Source organism: Pleurodeles waltl, chromosome 2_2 (assembly GCF_031143425.1).
Source record: "Pleurodeles waltl isolate 20211129_DDA chromosome 2_2, aPleWal1.hap1.20221129, whole genome shotgun sequence".
Lineage (NCBI taxonomy): Eukaryota > Metazoa > Chordata > Amphibia > Caudata > Salamandridae > Pleurodeles > Pleurodeles waltl.
The window spans coordinates 847,502,286-847,520,715 of NC_090439.1; the positions used below are offsets into that span (position 1 = coordinate 847,502,286).

Consider the following 18,430-nt stretch of genomic DNA (forward strand, 5'->3'; position numbering starts at 1 on the left):
GGCGTTGGGGGAATGTCCTACGTAACTTATCCCAAGTAAAAAACTGGAAACGGACCGTATCCGATGGGATTCCATGCTAAATGTAAACACAATTAGCACCCCAATTATTACATTTTTATGAATGTGCTTACTCTAACTGCTCCCTCCTATTCATTTAATTTTATTAATTAAAGCGAACGCTAAATCCAACAGAGATCCTTGAGAGGTGACCACTTTCCATTTTAATTGTGTCATAAAATTCTAGCTAAAATACTATTTCACAGCCTTTTCCTCTGTTACCTAACTTGATTCATCGGGACCAAACAAGGTTCATTCCTGGACGCAAAGCTTCATTCATCTTGCATAAACTAGGGCACATTTTTGCTCTAAAGATGTATTGCCCGAGCGGGCCCTTCACATTAAAAAGGCATTCAGTATCTTAAATTGGCACTACGTGCACAGAATCCAAGATACATATGGGATTTGTGCCTCTATATGTAAAGGGATATAGATCCCCAACTGCTAGAGTAATGACTGGCTGCTGTGTATCTGACACTTGCATTATCCTCAGAGGCACGCAACAGTGCTGCCCTTTATTGCCTCTACTTTTTGCTATATATATAGAACAATTGGATACTCAACCCTGAGAGCTGGAAGCACACTGGGGCCAGTCGCGACACAGAGAATCTCAAGTAGTCTCCCTATATGCAGATAATATTTTTATTTATATTAAGGATGCAAAAATGGACCTCTCAGGCATTACCTAAATATTGCCCGATATTGAGTGCATTTCCGAGCTCAAAATGAACTGGGACAAATCTTGCACTTTCCACTCTAAATAATGTGTTACTCTCCATCACCTAATCCCATATTAGACGCTCAGGTACCCTGGGAGGTAATTACTTTTTGATATCTAGGATTTAATGTGTATCACACAGCATATAAACTGCGAGACGGCAATCTTTGATAGAGACTTGAGAAGCCTTAAAAAACAGTTTACATTCTGGTCCAAACTTCGGCTTTCGGGGATAGGACAAGAGGCCTTGGTCAAAATATGATTGTACTTCCCCGCTTATTATATCTTCCCGTGATTTTACCCAGATCCTTTTTCCTTTTTTCCTCTGGACCAAATGATTACTGGTCTGATCCAGGCTGGAGGGTGAAGATGAGTGGCATTATCAACATTGCAACTACCAGTTGATGTGGGTGGACTTCCGCTTCCCAGCCTGGAAAACTACTACCTAGCGCCTAATTACAGTGCATAAGTAGACGGCTTGCAGGGTGCAAGCTTAAGGGATAGTACCCTGCAAGGACTGATACATTTTATAATTCGACCTGTAGAGAAGACCCCACCGTGCTGCACATTGCCTTGCCATGTCTAAAACAGGCCTTGACATGAACGAAGCATAGTCTTCCTTATGGTCCTACGACTCCTCTGATAGCCCTCCCTGTGCATACAAAATGGATGACTCCATCACAACCCCGCCTTAGGTCTACAAAAGGTCTAAACCCGGTTGGATCGTTGTTCTCAGATACGCTTTTGCAAGAAGTTCGGACATTATTACAAGCCCGTGATATTCCAAACGGGAAGTTCCTTACTTATCAAAGAATTAGACTTGCATAGCATGAATTGTGGTACACAAGAAGAACCAAACCATCCGCACATGAAGTCCTTCAGACGCTGCACACCATGGAGATGGTGATCGTCTAACCAAATGTTTTGACAGAGCTTTCAGAAAACATCTAGATGTGTCATGACGCAAACTTGGCACACAATAGAAATGCGATTTATCTGGGCCTTTACATGATTTATAATGGAAAAAGGTCCTCGCCCATCTATATAAAATCTTGTGCTACAGAGAGTTTAATTTAATTTAGTTAAATATAATAAGCAAAGCATATTTTACACCTCGAAAAATCAATAAGATTTATCCCGAGGCCTCCCTTAACCCCTTCGCTGCCAGGCCTTTTCCCTTCCTGTGCCGAGCCTTTTTTTGGCTATTTGGGGCAGTTCGTGCTTAGGCCCTCATAACTTTTTGTTCACATAAGCTACCCACGCCAAATTTGTGTCTTTTTTCCCAACATCCTAGGGATTCTAGAGGTACCCGGACTTTGTGGGTTCCCCAGAAGGAGGCCAAGAAATTAGCCAAAATACAGTGAAAATTTCTTTTTTTTTCAAAAAAAGGTGCTGCAGAAGAAGGCTTGTGGTTTTTTCCCTGAAAATGGCATCAACAAAGGGTTTGCAGTGCTAAAATCACCAACTTCCCAGCTTTTAGCAACAGGCAGACTTGAATCAGAAAACTCAATTTTTCAACACAATTTTGGCATTTTACTGGGACATTCCCCATTTTAAAGATTTTTTGCGCTTTCAGCCTCCTTCCAGTCAGTGTCAGAAATGGGCGTGAAACCAATGCTGGATCCCAGAACCAAAACATTTCTGAAAAGTAGACAAAATTCTGAATTCAGCCAGGGGTAATTTGTGTACATCCTACAAGGGTTTCCTACAGAAAATAACAACTGGAAAAAAATAATATCGACATTGAGGTGAAAAAAACTGCAATTTTTCTCTGTAACTATTTCCTGCAATGTCAGATTTTTGAAAGCAATATACCGTTACGTCTGCTGGACTCTTCTAGTTGCGGGGATATATAGGGCTTGTAGGTTCATCAAGAACTCTAGGTACCCAGAGCCAATAAATGACCTGCACCCTGCAGTGGGTTTTCATTCTATACCGGGTATACAGCAATTTATTTGCTGAAATATGAAGAGTAAAAAATAGCTATCAAGAAAACCTTTGTATTTCCAAAATGGGCACAAGATAAGGTGTTGAGGATCAGTGGTTATTTGCACATCTCTGAATTCCGGGTGCCCATACTAGCATGTGAATTACAGGGCATTTCTCAAATAGACGTCTTTTTTACATACTCTCTTATATTTGGAAGGAAAAAATGTAGAGAAAGACAAGGGGCAATAACACTTGTTTTGCTATTCTATGTTCCCCCAAGTCTCCCGATAAAAAATGATACCTCACTTGTCTGGGTAGGCCTACCGCCCGCGACAGGAAATGGCCCAAAACACAACGTAGACACATCCCATTTTTTAACAGAAAACTGAGGTGTTTTTTGCAAAGTGCCTACCTGTAGATTTTGGCCTCTAGTTCACCTAGGGAAACCTACCAAACCTGTGCATTTTTGAAAACTAGAGACTTAGGGGAATCCAAGATGGGGTGACTTGTTGGGCTCTGATCAGGTTCTGTTACCCAGAATCCTTTGCAAACCTCAAAATTTGGCTAAAAAAAACACATTTTCCTCACATTTCGGTGACAGAAAGTTCTGGAATCTGAGAGGAGCCACTAATTTCCTTCCACCCAGCGTTCCCCCAAGTCTCCCGGTAAAAATGGTACCTCACTTGTGTGGGTAGGCCTAGTGCCCACGAAAGGAAATGGCCCAAAACACAACGTGGACACATCCCATTTTTTGACAGAAAACAGAGATGTTTTTTGCAAAGTGCCTACCTGTAGATTTTGGCCTCTAGCTCAGCCGGCACCCAGGGAAACCTACCAAACCTGTGCATTTGTGAAAACTAGAGACCTAGGGGAATCCAAGATGGGGTGACTTGTGGGGCTCTGACCAGGTTCTGTTACCCAGAATCCTTTGCAAACCTCAAAATTTGGCCAAACAAACACTTTTTCCTCTCATTTCGGTGACAGAAAGTTCTGGAATCTTAGAGGAGCCACAAATGTCCTTCCACCCAGCGTTTCCTCAAGTCTCCCAATAAAAATGGTACCTAACTTGTGTGGGTGGGCCTAGCGCCCATGAAAGGAAATGGCCCAAAACACAACGTGGACACATCACATTATTTCACCGAAAACAGAGGTGTTTTTTGAAAAGTGCCTACCTGTGGATTTTGGCCTCTAGCTCAGCCGGCACCAGGGGGGGCAGAAATGACCTAAAATAAATTTAACCCCCTAACCCCCACCCGGGGAACGACCCTTGCCTACGGGGTCGCTCCCTTCACGTGACGGCGCAAAAAAAAAGATCCCTGGAGCCTAGTGGTTTCTGCCCCGCTGGGGGGCAGATTGACCTCAAATCGGCCGATCTGCCCCCAAAGTGGGCAGAAATGGCCTGAATAAAATGTGCCCCTCCAGGGGAGCAACCCTTGCTTAAGGGGTCGCTCCCCATCTCTAAAAAAACAAACAAAAAAAACCCACAAAAAAAGATTAGCCCTGGCGCCTAGAGGTTTGTGCCCCCCCCCGGGTGGCAGATCGGCCTAATAACAATAGGCCGATCTGCCCTCGGGGGGGAAGAAATGGGCTAAAATAAATTTGCTCCCCCACCCCTCGGGGAGCGACCCTTGACTACGGGGTCGCTCCCCTTGCGTGATGGCGCAAAAAAAAGATCCCTGGTGCCTAGTGGTTTCTGCCCCCGTTGGGGGCAGATTGACCTAAAATAGGCCGATCTGCCCCCAAAGAGGGCAGAAATGGCCTAAATACAATTTGCCCCTCCAGGGGAGGGACCCTTGCCTAAGGGGTCGCTCCCCATCCTTAAAAAAAACCAAACAAACAAAAACAAAAGTAGCCCTGGCGCCTAGAGGTTTCTGCCACCCCCTGGGGGCAGATCGGTCTACTAACAATAGGCCGATCTGCCCCCAGGGGGGGCAGAAATGGCCTAAAATAAATTTACCCCCCACCCCCCCTGGGGAGCGACCCTTGCCTACGGGGTCGCTCCCCTTGCGTGACGGCGCAAAAAAAAAGATCCCTGGTGCCTAGTGGTTTCTGCCCCCCTTGGGGGCAGATTGACCTAAAATCGGCCGATCTGCCCCCAAAGTGGGCAGAAATGGCCTAAATACAATTTGCCCCTCCAGGGGTGCGTCCCTTGCCTAAGGGGTCGCTCCCCATCTGTAAAACAACAACAACAACAAAAATCCCCGGTGCCTAGTGGGGGGGGGGGGGCAGAAAAGGCCTTAAAAAAAATGCCCCTCTTGGGAGCGACCCTTGCCCAAGGGGTCGCTCCCTCATGCCAGTTTCTTTTTTAAAATAAAATCCCTGGTGTCTAGTGGGCGTTGTTTCAAAAGCCGGATTGCTTTGCAGTCCGGCTTTTGAAACGCAGAGAGAGACTTCAAAGGGAAGGAAATAACTTTCCTTCCCTTTGAAGCCTCTCTCGGCCTCCCCCACGTGATCGGAAGAGAAATGCAAAGCATTTCTCTTCCGATCACACTGGAAGCTCAGCTTCCAGCGCGATGGGAGGAGGCCCTGTGACATGACATCAAAAGGGGGGGGGGGGGTGGAAGGGGAAGGGCTTCCCCTTCCATCCCTGCCTTGGGGGGGGTGAGGGGGAACCCCACAGAGGGAGCGCTAGCGCTCCCTCTGGGCTGTGTGCCCAGGACGTAATGGTTACGTCCTGGGCACAGCAGCACTGTGTCTCAGGACGTAACCATTACGTCCTGGGCACAGAAGGGGTTAAGTGTCCTCGATGAAACTCGACCGAAGCTCTATATTTCCGCACATGATGTGGTCTTGTCCCTCTTTGCATTCGTGCCGGGTTAAGGTCACTGCTACACTTACAGAAAGGTTGTGCTATGTAGTATTTAACACTGTCAAGGTGTGTATTCTCGACCTCGTCACCCCCGCCCCCACTCCACCAACGCCCCCTCCCTAAATAAGGCAAATTCACTAAGAAGTTCCTATTTTTATCTTTAATATTGGTCCGCTGAAATACTACCATGACCTGGAACAATACTCACCCTCATCCTCCCACTAGATGGCACTCAACTGCTGTTCAGTGGCTTGAAATTGAGCATAGAGAAGAGCGTGCTGGTCTGTGAAAACATTTTATTGCTCATAGCTGGGATAATATAATGCTAGACTCGTTGGAATCTCTTAGTAAAAACAAGCATTGGGAAAGCCAATAGGACTCCCTTATGAGAGCTATTGACTTTGGGAATGGTTAGTAGCCATGTTGTACAGCAGCACGGATCCTTCGCAATGTGGCTAAAACTAACTTTTAAAAAGTTTTATGATGCAACCAGGGCTAATGCACTGTAAGTGCAATAGCACTGGATGCATTCTAGTCCTTTTCAAAAAAATATTTTTAGCCATACTGCACAGTAGCCACATTGTTATACAACTTTGCTACAAATCTTTGCCAAAGTCGGCAATGGCCATGATGTTCATCATGAAAAAAAGGCAATGGCAGGGCCAGTATTCTCAAAGGCGAGACTTATTGTCTTTACCATTGTTTGTTAGTAATTAGCTCAACACCCCTGTGATTCTGAGCAAATCAGTAAATCTTCCCATGCGTGGAAAAAAATATAGCACTTAGCAATAAAATCCTATCAAATGAAGAAAACCATTGTGCCCATGTCCATGTCTTAGTGGAAATACATTTGGAAGCAGATAACATCTGTTGTCACATAAAAAAAACATAGCATCTTTGTTAAAACTGTGGAGAGTTGGCAGAGGTATACACCCATGTCCAAATAAGGATCGCAATCCTAGCCAGGGTAGGTCACACACAATCCACATTATCCTGTGCCCACCCTCTGGTAGCTTGGCACTGAGCAGTCAGGCTTAACTTAAAAGGCAACGTCTAAAGTATTTGTGCAATAAATCATGCAATAACACAGTGAGAACGCTACAAAAAGACACCACACAGGTTTAGAAAAATATAGAATGTTTATCTGATTAAATTAAGGTCAAAACGTTCAAGGTTTGATAATCACAAGTTGAAATATCACTTTTTGTAATGGAGTGTCTTCAGCTCTTAAAAAGCAACAATTGTCTCTTGCTATCACAAAGTACCTGGTTTGCGTCAAAATTACACGCAGAGAGACTGCAGAGGAGGAGATGTGTGGAAAAAGGTAGGTGTGCATCAGATTTGTGGGCGCACACAAACGATGCGTTGATTCTTTTCCACGCAGCAAGGGCTTTGCGTCAAATTCCGGCTCACAGACTTGAATCCTCTTTGCGATGTGGGGTCTTTTGACGCCCCGGGACAATGCGTAGAAATCCTGGGTGTGCAGGACGAAGTCACAGCTGTTGCATCAATCAGTGGGCGATGCAGTGGAGTTTCTGCCACATGGCTGGCGCCGCGTCACTATCTCTCGCACAACACCGGGCTGTGTCATTCCGGCTCGGCAATGCGTTGATCGGTGGGCTGTGCGTTGAAGTTCCGGTCGCAACGCTGGTGCTGCGTCGATATCCACTCAGGAAGCCGGGCTGCTTCGTTTCGGTTCGGTGATGCAGTGAGCTTCTCACTGCAGGTCAGGCTGTGCGTCGATTCCGGCTGGCTGTTTGTCATTTTTCACTGCACAAGGAGAGGCCCAAGACTTCAGGAAACAGTAGGCAAGCTCAATCCAAGCCCTTGGAGAGCACTTCTCAGCAGAGCTAGAGGCCAGCAGGGCAACAGCAAGGCAGCAGTCCTTTTCAGCAAAGCAGTTGAGGTGAGTCCTTTGGGCAGCCAGGCAGCTTCTCTTGGCAAGTTGCAGGTTCTGGTGCAGAGAGTCTGTCCCAAGAAGTGTCTCAGTTGGTAGGGTCAAGGACCCAGTTTACATACTGAAAAGTACCTTTGAAGTAGGGGAGACTTCAAAGAGTGGTTTTGAAGTGCAAAAGGTCCCCTTTCAGTACAACTCTGTCTGCCAGGGTCCCATTAGGGGGTTGGCCAGTCCATTGTGTGAGGGCAGGCCACTGTCCTTTGAAATGTAAGTGTCAGGCCCTCCACCCTTCCAGCTCGGGAAGAACCATTCAGTATGCAGATGTGTGCAGGTGTGACTGAGCATTCTGTGTTTGTGGTTGTCTGGGGAAAATGCACAAGGGAGCTGTCAACCAGCCCAACCCAGACAGGCTGTAAGGCACAGAAGGATTTTAAGTGCAGAGAAATGCTCACTTTCTAAAAGTGCCATTTCTTAAATAGTAATATAAAAACAAACCTCACTAGTCAGCAGGATTTTGTATTACTATTCTGGCCATACTAAATATGACCTGGTTACCCACTTCTGATCATAACCTACCACTTAAACAATATATGAGGGTAGCCCTAATGTTAGCCTATGAAAGGAGCAGGCCTCACAGCAGTAGAAAACAAATTTAGGAGTTTTCCACTACCAGGACATATAAAACACACAGATATATGTTCTGTCTCTACCTTCACAGCATCCTGCCCTATGGGTTACTTAGGGCCCACCTTAGGGGTGACTTCTATGTAGAAAAAGGGGAGTTTAAGGCTCGGCAAATACTTTTAAATGGCAAGTCGAAGTGGCAGTGAAAATGCACACACAGACCTTGCAATGGCAGGCCTGAGACATGGTTATGGGGCTACTTATGTGAGTGGCACAATAAGTAATGCAGGCCCACTAGTAACATTTAATTTACAGGCCCTTGGCACATGCAGTGCACTTTACCAGGGACTTACAAATAAATTAAATATGCCAATTGGGTATGAGCTAATGTCACCTTGTTTTTAAGGGAGATAGCATATGTACTTTAGCACTGGTTAGCAGTGGTAAAGTGTGCCGGGTCCTAAAACCTGCAGAAACAGTGTAAAAAAGTGGAGGGAGGCAGGCAAAAAGGTAGGGGTGACCACCCTAAGGCTGTCGGGTCTAACAGTCTGTTGTCACAATAAATGTTAATTTCAAAGAAGAAAAATGCTTCTTTGAAGTGTGTGTGTGTGGCATAGTAAACCATAACTTAATTCGACAAGAGGATCAACAGGGACCAAAGAGAAGAAAGGAAAAAAAGTAGTTCCTCAATTACAGCGTAAACAGTGGCAGGACAGCAAGCAAGCTGAAGCTATCAGTACATGGTCCATGCTCCATCCAAAACAAGAGGAAGTGAACACGGAATGTGCTTGCTGATTAGAAGGCAGCAATTACGAGTGACAGTGAATATTAAGAAGTGGGTGGGCTGCAAGCCCCTTGTGTACCATATCTCTTGCAAGCGAGAGCCTATCCAGCGTATGCGGTGTAGCAGTTGAGACCTAATGATGATTGGCTGCCATAAATTCTCCCAACAACATTCATTTCTTTGTTTGTAGAAATATAGTTTGAAGAAAATTCTAATTGTGTGTTGCTTCATTGATTGAACAAATATTTGCAGCTTTTAAAAAAGAAGGAACTATGATGTTACGGTTCCTCATTCTAAAAAATGGGGTAAAGGGTACAATAATCTCACTGTTCCTATATTCATGGTAGACTGTGTTGAGTGAGATGAAAACAAATGAGAACTTGTGGGTAACGCTTTGTATAGAGGACTGAGATGAGGGAGGTATTTTGATCTACACATTTGAGAACGCCAATATATTTTAGAAAAAACTACACAGTGGCTCAAAATAGTAATCTGTATATTACAGCACATGCATATCGAGGTGCAAATAAATATATACTTTAAAAAGTGATTAGGCACTTGGCTTTTGTGCCTCCCACCAGGCATGTGTGGATCAGGGGCTGTGGTGCTATTTGCTTTTTTTGTTTATGATAAGTCTTTTCCACCAAAATTGAATAGTTATTCCTGAGCAACTTTTCAAAGATATAGAATGTACAAAACATAGGACAGCTCCTTTGAAATCTTAATTTCTTGTTGCACATTATGTTGCTGAAGGTTTGGTAGACAAAGCAACTTTAGCAAAATAGCAAAGTAGTGCTTTCCATTTGTCCCATCTGAAAGAGAGCTTAAGTGTCTGAACGTAACGTCAAGGGAAGTAAGTGATTTTTTGCGCAGTTTGTTTCTATGGTGTTTGTGGGTTTTTTCCTACTAGAAAGGTATCCACATGCCTTATTGGAGATGGCATATTTCGCTCCTTAGCATTCTGATGACTTTTTGGCGGGCCCTTTCTCTCAACTGGGGAGGAGTATGATTTATGAAAAAGAAGACTTGCAAACTATTTTAGACATGGCTGATAAAGTCACATTCGTGGATGCAGAGGCAGGCAAGTCTTTTGGAATGAATATTTTAAGCAAAGTAGGGACTGATCTCAAGCCTTCTCAGCATGGCAGTTTTATCAGTGGCCCCACATATGTTTGGATACGTTTGGTACAGCTACTCCTGCTGCATTGACAACCATAGCCTCACAAGTCCCAGGATTGATTGTTTGCTGAGCAGCAGTTCAAGCCGGGGGCAGAACACTGCAGAGCTTTTTGTCCTTTACACTTTCAGCTGTGTAGCTGCTTTAAATTGTTAATATTGTAGGTACACAATACTTCTTGGAAGGGGAAGAATGTTTTGATTGTTGATGATGCTTAGCTTGCACTATTTGAGTACGTTGGCACTCCCTACCATTCTTAAGGAAATCATCCCACCCTTTTAGCAGAACTCTCCTCCCCTACACATTCATATTGATGAAAGCATTGCTGGCCTTTCTAGCCCAAAGGACTGTAGAGAAGGTCCAGGATATAGACCTAGGCAAGAAGTGCTATCTTCCCACTCAGTTACAATCCATTGTGATAATAATGGACATAAATTCCTGTAGGCTTTTCTCTTGACAACAGCCACATATTGACACTGTTTTACCTAATGTCTGATGGCCGCAGTACTTGCTTCTGATTCCTCAAGCGAGAAGCCTTTTGGGTCCATTTGTTGCATTTCAAATGCTTTTTGTGGCTGGATCCTTGGAATGTCCTTATGATGGAGCTGTTCTGGCTTCAGTGTCCACATTTGATCCATCTGACAAGTTCCTTTGTCCCTGGCTCCCGCGCACATCCTTAGTATCAATTTATTTCTGGTTTCTGCAGTGCCAGAGAATTCAGGCTCCACTTAAATATGTTGGCTGTTCATCTGGTGTGAATTGCATTCCTCCTGTTAGTGCAAAATCATCAGGTGGAAGTGTTAATCAGCAAGATGATGGATGTACATTACATCGACAAATGATGAGGAAGGGACATCAGGAAACATTGTTGCAAAGTTTTGGAGCTTCAGTGTTGGGCTCTGGTGGATTGAATTTGTTAGCGGGCATCAAGTGTTGCTGGAATGGAGAATGTGAGAGCAGGCGCATTCTGCAGGCCGGTGTGTGCCCCTCACCACTGGGTTTTCAAACGAGATGGGGATCTCCACTTTGGAGACTATCCATAGATCTCTTTGCCACCACTATGAATTGGAAATGCGCTGCTTCTCCTTCCTGAAATTTCCTCTACTCTATTGCTGTCCTTCACAACGTGATACAGAAATTCTATTACTTATGTATATCTTTTCACTAAAGCAACCACAAGGAAGAATCCATTTCAACTTGATTCCAATTAGTTGTATGCAATACTCGGAGAAATGGTCATTAGACTCTGGGATGCATTCCAGGATAACAATTTACCCACTAAACTCCCTCTGTCTGTAATATCAAATGCAGTGGGGAAGTCGACGAAACAGCAAGACAACCTATGATTTATCTCAATGGACTTCTTTGCAGGTGGCCACAAGGCAAAACAGTGATCAATTGTGAAGTGGCTTGCCCGCAGACTCCCTGTTCTAAAAGCAAGAGATTATTTTCCATAACTCAATCCTTAAGATTGGAAATCTAAGTGGCCTATAATGTTCAGGGATTCTCCCTTTATCTTTCTTCAGTAAAAGTTTAATTATGGAACCTGTCGATGATTCAGGGATATTTCTGTTTCTGATGTCTACCACAATAAAAGATTTAGCTTTTTAACTCATCAATCAATATTGCTAGTTGTATTTATTTGTAAACATTCAACCACATGATCAGTTAGAGAAGTGAACCAGGTTAGTTTATCCTTATAAGTTAAACAAATGTCACATGGTTGATAGACCAATTGGAATTAGGAAAATGCCTTGAATTTCTTCTAACCAAGTCACATTTTTTATGTTCTTGGAAAATCAGTTTCTAGAATTAGCACATCATCAACTAAGATTGCTTCTTTTGAAACAAGTGTACATTCTAATAGCGAGTGATCACCTCTGGTGATGTACCCCTTCTAGTCCACCCCATTTAACTAGATGAGCTGGGGCATAATATAGATCATACACCGTCTTATAATGCTGCGCCTGTAGCGCCGAGGACAATAACATAGTACTTCCAAGCTCTAGTGATTTAAGAAAATTGACGCCCCCATTTTCAAGCTTGCCCTCCCACTTCTCACTATATTTCCCTAAGTCATTAGGCTGTTCTAACATCAGCATTGAGTAAATTATTCTTATTGTTATATTGGGTTTTTCAATTATTTCCTCCAAAAAAGGGTATTTACAAACCCCTGTATCCCCCTGGCTTTTTTCTTTAAAAAATCTCTTATCTATAGATATTTTAAAAAATCTCTCCGCTCAAGTCCAAACTGTTCCCGAAGATCCTCAAATGACAACTCTGAGCCCGTCAAAAAAATCTCCTAACCTTTGTATACCTAAGAAAGCCCATTTTGCAACATAGTGATCTTTAAATATTACAGGCAGAGATGGGTTGTTATTAGTATTGTATAGTAATTGAATCTTCCAAGCCCGATCTTTTTCCGCCATGGCTGCCAACATATATAGGCGGCCTTGAGTACCTTAAATCATACTTTCTTGTAATACCCAAGTTCATGAAAAATCAACAAGCTTCCATTAGCTACTGGTCCTATCAGCAGCTCATAGATATTTGGACAATATTCTACACCATTCTTGCCTTGTTCCCCCCCCAGCAATGGGCGCATATACTGAAAAGCTGCTGCAAGCTGATATAACTTCAAATTCGGGAGAGACCACCCCCCCTTTACCCGAGGTAAAGACATAAATTTACTCGCCCTTCTGCATTTACCATATGCCCATATAAATCTCATTACTAACCGATCCATCTCTTTGAACCGGGAGTTTGCAAAACTCAATGGGATAGCCCGAAAGATGTACAACAGCTTAGGGAGAAGAATCATTTTAACCATATTGCATCTTCACATTATAGACATATGTAGATTAGTCCATCTGTTCAGATCCTGTCTTGCTTTTGCTAATATCGGGTCCAGGTTCAAATTAACAATCTCTCCTACCCTTGGGGTAATATCAATCTCGAGATACGTTGCATGATCCACCCTCCGAGTATCCTGTGTACTCACATGTCTATTGACCAACAATTAGGTTTTTGCTCTGTTTAATAGGTACCCGGAGAATATTCCAGATTTACTCGTCACCTCTTTTATTTCTCTCATTGATACATCTTGGTTAGATGTTATGACGGCTATATCATCTGCATATGCCAAGACTTTCGTGTCCCAGCCGAACCTGGAAACTGGAAAGATAGTGCGGCTCCCTTTTAACTGTCTAAGCAAGGGATCTATATAGATTGCAAATAACAACGGGGAGCATAGGCACCCCGGTCTGGTACCCCGCTCTACTTGAATACACTCAGATTGCCCTCCCATTAGCTGGATCCACACGCCAGGGGATCTACTGTGATACCTTGTGAATATTCTGATGGATAACAAGATTTCAAGTTTGTCCAGGAAATGAATCAGATTTTACTTTAACTCCTTATGTGCATATATATATGTACAAAAATGAACTTTCCACCTTGCTTCTTATTTGTTTGCATCTCTACGCCACTACCTCTGACCACTCACTTTCCAATTCAGTCTTTCTTACATTACATATTATCTTTGTGGAAATCAATGTAAGCAGACGCCCTTTACCCCGAGTATGCCCTGGTTTACAGATCAACACAAAACCTTCAATATTTGAGTTCTCTTGCAGCTATGTCTCTTGCAAAAAGGTGATATGGTATTCATTTAAAAGGTACTTTGATATATCTGCCTTTACATACAGCTCAAAGCCATGTATATTCCAACTGAAAAAGTTTAGATTGCACAAGTACACTGAGTACTATGAGTAGGAATCATAATTAGACCAGGTTTGCCGTTAACGAGATCATATAGAAGAGAGTAACGGTGGTTTTTATAAAAGAAAAAGTTGTAGATTCCTCATTTGAGTATATGTCATGAATTTTGTTTCCAACTGTGTTTGAATGAATTTCACATAGGAACAAAGAACAACCATACAGTGTGAGGGTCTAAGGTTCACATCAAATATCCCCACAGATCAAGAGGTACAACATTTTGCAGGTGTAAATTGTATTATGCATGTCAGGATCAGCATCAACAAAAGGAACCGTACAATAGTAAGTACACATGTAGGAATTTGGCTCTGTATGTACTATTTCAAAGTAAGAAATAGTGTGCACAGAGTCCACGGGTTCCCCTTAGAGGTAAGATAGTGGCAAAAAGAGATAATTCTAATGCTCTATTTTGCGGTAGTGTGGTCGAGCAGTAGGCTTATCAGAGGGTAGTGTTAAGCATTTGTTGTACACACACAGGCAATAAATGAGCAACACACACTCAAAGACTTACTCCAGGCCAATAGGGTTTTATATTGAAAAATATATTTTCTTAGTTTATTTTAAGAACCACAGGTTCACGATTTACAAGTAATACTTCAAATGAAAGCTATTTCCCTTAGGTACTTTAGGAACTTTGAATGAACACAATATCATGTATAGTCTTTGTAAAAATGGCAATAAGCTATTTTAAAAGTGGACACAGTGCAAAAATCAATAGTTCCTGGGGGAGGTAAGTAAAGGTTAAGTTTGCAGGTAAGTAAAACACTTACAAGTCTCAAAGTTGGGTCCAAGTTAACCCACCGTTGGGGGTCAAGGCAACCCCAAAGTTACCACACCAGCAGCTCAGGGCCGGTCAGGTGCAGAGGTCAAAGAGGTGCCCAAAACACATAGGCTTCAATGGAGAACAGGGGTGCCCCGGTTCCAGTCTGCCAGCAGGTAAGTTCCCGCGTCCTCGGGGGCAGACCAGGGGGGTTTTGTAGGGCACTGGGGGGGGGGGACACAAGCAGGCATAGAAAGTACACCCTCAGCGGCACAGGGCCGGCTGGGTGCATAGTACAAACAGGCATTGGGTTTTAGATAGGAAGTAATGGAGGGACCAGGGGGTCACTTCATCGATGCAGGCAGGCACAGGGGGAGGGGCTCCTCGGGGTCAGCCACCACCTGGGCTAGGCAGAGGGTCACCTGGGGGTCGCTCCTGCAGTGGAGTTCGGTTCCTTCAGGTCCTGGGGGCTGCGGGTGCAGTGTTGGTTCCAGGCATCGGGTCCCTTGTTACAGGCAGTCGCAGTCAGGGGGAGCTTCTGGATTTCCTCTGCAGGCGCCGCTGTGGGAGTCTCTTGAGGGTCGTCTCTGGCTACTCACAGGCTCGCAGTCGCTGGGGAGTCCTCCCTGTATTGTTGGTTTTCCGCAGGTCGAGCCGGGGGCGTCGGGTGCACAGTAGAAAGTCTCACGCTTCCGGCAGGAAACGTGAAGTCTTGAAAGCTGTTTCTTTGTTGCAACAAAGTTGAAGGTTGTTGAACAGGGCCGCTGTTCACAGGAGTTTCTTGGTCCTTGGTTACAGGGCAGTCCACTGAGGCTTCAGAGGTCGCTGTTCCCTGTTGGATGCGTCGCTGTTGCAGTTTTCTTCGAAGTTGGGAGACAGGCCGGTAGGGCTGGGGCCAAGGCAGTTGTCGTCTCCGTCTTCACTGCAGGGCTTCAGGTCAGCAGTCCTTCTTCTGGTTAAGGTTGCATGAATCTAGTTTCCTAGGTTCTGGGGAGCCCCTAAATACTGAATTTAGGGGTGTGTTTAGGTCTGGGAGGGCATTAGCCAATGGCTACTGTCCTTGAGGGTGGCTACACCCTCTTTGTGCCTCCTCCCTGTCGGGAGGGGGGCACATCCCTAATTCTATTGGGGGATTCCTCCACTCACAAGATTGAGGATTTCTAAAAGTAAGGGTCACCTCAGCTCAGGACATCTTAGGGGCTGTCCTGACTGGTGGGTGGTGACTCCTTGTTTTTCTAATTATCTCCTCCAGCCTTGCCGCCAAAAGTGGGGGCAGTGGCCGGAGGGGCGGGCATCTCCACTAGCTGGGATGCCCTGTGGCACTGTGATAAAGGGGGTGAGCCTTTGAGGCTCACCGCCAGGTGTTACAGTTCCTGCAGGAGAGGTGAGAAGCACCTCCACCCAGTACAGGCTTTGTTCCTGGCCACAGAGTGACAAAGGCACTCTCCCCATGTGGCCAGCAACATGTCTGGTGTGTGGCAGGCTGGCAGAAACTAGTCAGCCTACCTTGGAAGTCGGGTATGTTTTCATGGGGCCTCTCTAAGATGCCCTCTGGGTGTATTTTGCAATAAATTGCACACTGGCATCAGTGTGCATTTATTGTGCTGAGAAGTTTGATACCAAACTTCCCAGTTTTCATTGTAGCCATTATGGAACTGTGGAGTTTATGTTTGACAAACTCCCAGACCATATACTCTTATGGCTACCCTGCACTTACAATGTCTAAGGTTTTGCTTAAACACTGTAGGGGCATAGTGCTCATGCACATATGCCCTCACCTGCGGTATAGTGCACCCTGCCTTAGGGCTGTAAGGCCTGCTAGAGGGGTGACTTACCTATGCCACATGCAGTGTGTGGTTGGCATGGCTCTCTGAGGGGAGAGCCATGTCGACTTAGTCATTTTCTCCCCATCAGCACACACAAGCTGTGAGGCAGTGTGCATGTGCTGAGTGAGGGGTCCCCAGGGTGGCATAAGACATGCTGCATCCCTTAGAGACCTTCCCTGGCATCAGGGCCCTTGGTACCAGGGGTACCAGTTACAAGGGACTTACCTGAGTGCCAGGGTTGTGCCAGTTGTGGAGACAAAGGTACAGTTTAGGGAAAGAACACTGGTGCTGGGGCCTGGTTAGCAGGGTCCCAGCACACTTTCAAGTCATAACTTAGCATCAGCAAAGGCAAAAAGTCAGGGGGTAACCATGCCAAGGAGGCATTTCCTTAAACACATTATAGCATGAACCAAGTCATCGAGCCAGGTTCTTGTTGATAAACACAGTGCATACATACTTGGTTGCCACATTGTTTATGAATTAATATTCCAATTAAGCAAGTCACCTCCCCATCCTCTGAGCTAGTATCAGAACTCGAATCCCCATTGTTATTAAACTTATTGAGCAACTGTCCTAATGCAATAATCTCTTTGGCCTCTCTTTCAGCAGTGCGGGGCAGGCGCATATGATGTTTCTCCGCCACTCCCCATTCAATTAGATCTCTCAGCCACTGAGCTTTCAGCGGCACCCTGCTTCCCAACCAGTCCGTGGCCACATGACGTTTAGCCGAGCAAGTTTATAGGGTATCTTACGCCATCTTACCCAACAGACAAGCCATCAGAGTCAGGGGGATCACCATTCCGGTGACCACTTCAATCCTGGGTGCCTCTACCGTCCAAAAATTCTGGATCTCATTGCAGTTCCAAGCCAGGTACAAAAAGGTAGCACTCTCCTCCCCACAACGCATGAATTAAGCCACCCAAGAGGGATCCATTCAGTTTAACTTGCGAGGTGTTACATAGGTGCGGTGCAATAAATGGAAATGCACAAGCCTGAAACTGTTATTGCATGATACCGTGAGCACCAGCTATGGTTCGTTGCCCTCTAGTTCTCTCCCCCAAGCCCTTCATAATGCATAGGGTTTTTTGAGCCTGTCCCCCCCCGAGTGCGTTATAGAACTGAATAGTCAAATGCTGCCCCTCTGTTCGCTGAAGAAGACCACCAAGCACTCCCAAGGATCGCAGTGCTGCTGGGAACTCGCACCACCTCCCTCCAGTTTTCTGTAGTGCAACAAATGACCGGGACCCACTCCAAAAGTGTCTTCGGCCTCTTGAAATGTGAGAAAAAGCTTGCCCGGGCAAGGATCACCCACCCCGACAGCCCCCACTCTCCATTGTTCCATAGACATGTCGGCATTGATGGCCCAAAAGGGTGCAAGATCCCATAGCCGCAGTTCCCTGCCAAAAGGAGCTTTGCAAAGCACTTTCTGTGCCACTTTCTCCAAATCACAGGTGTAGCCTTGACCAGATAATGATATGGGTGTTTCGATCTACCCCCGCATCAGTGGTGTCCCTGAACAGCCTTTTCTCCCAGTTATCAGCCCCGTTAAGCCACCTCACAGCATGGTGTAAATGTGCTGCAAAATAGTAAAATTGCATGTCCTTCTGCTAGCCCACCATCTTCCATGTCCCACTCAAGCGTTGACAATGCTACCCTGCTGCGTCGGTCTGCCCAAATCAAGGAGACAAACAGGCTTTCAAATCTGCGAAAGAGCCTAAGCTCAAGAGGGAATATTGACTTCTGGACGAGATAGAGGCAGCGTCAGAGAAAAAACATTTTTGCAATAGCCGACCTGCCCATCACTGAGAGGAAGAGTCTGTTCCACAATGGAATTGAGTTCTCGAGGCCGTTCACCACCCTGTCCGCATTGAAACACCTATATGCTGCTTCAGTGTGTGACCCATATACCTAGATACCGAAAAAAACCCGTCTCCCAGCAGAGCTCCACATCCAGGAGTTGATCTAGTTGTTTCCCGACCAACACTCCAAAGGGAAGCAAAAGCGATTTTGGAATATTAACTTGATGGCTGGAGACGTTGCCAAAAGTCATCAGCAGCTACATCAGCAGTGGT

General features: G+C 45.1%; 1 protein-coding gene across 2 annotated transcripts in view; it reads left to right on the forward strand.

Moving 5' to 3' along the window:
* TMEM67 (transmembrane protein 67) overlaps nt 1-18,430 on the forward strand; it is a 663,651-nt gene that overhangs the window by 292,259 nt on the left and 352,962 nt on the right. The window lies entirely within an intron of this gene.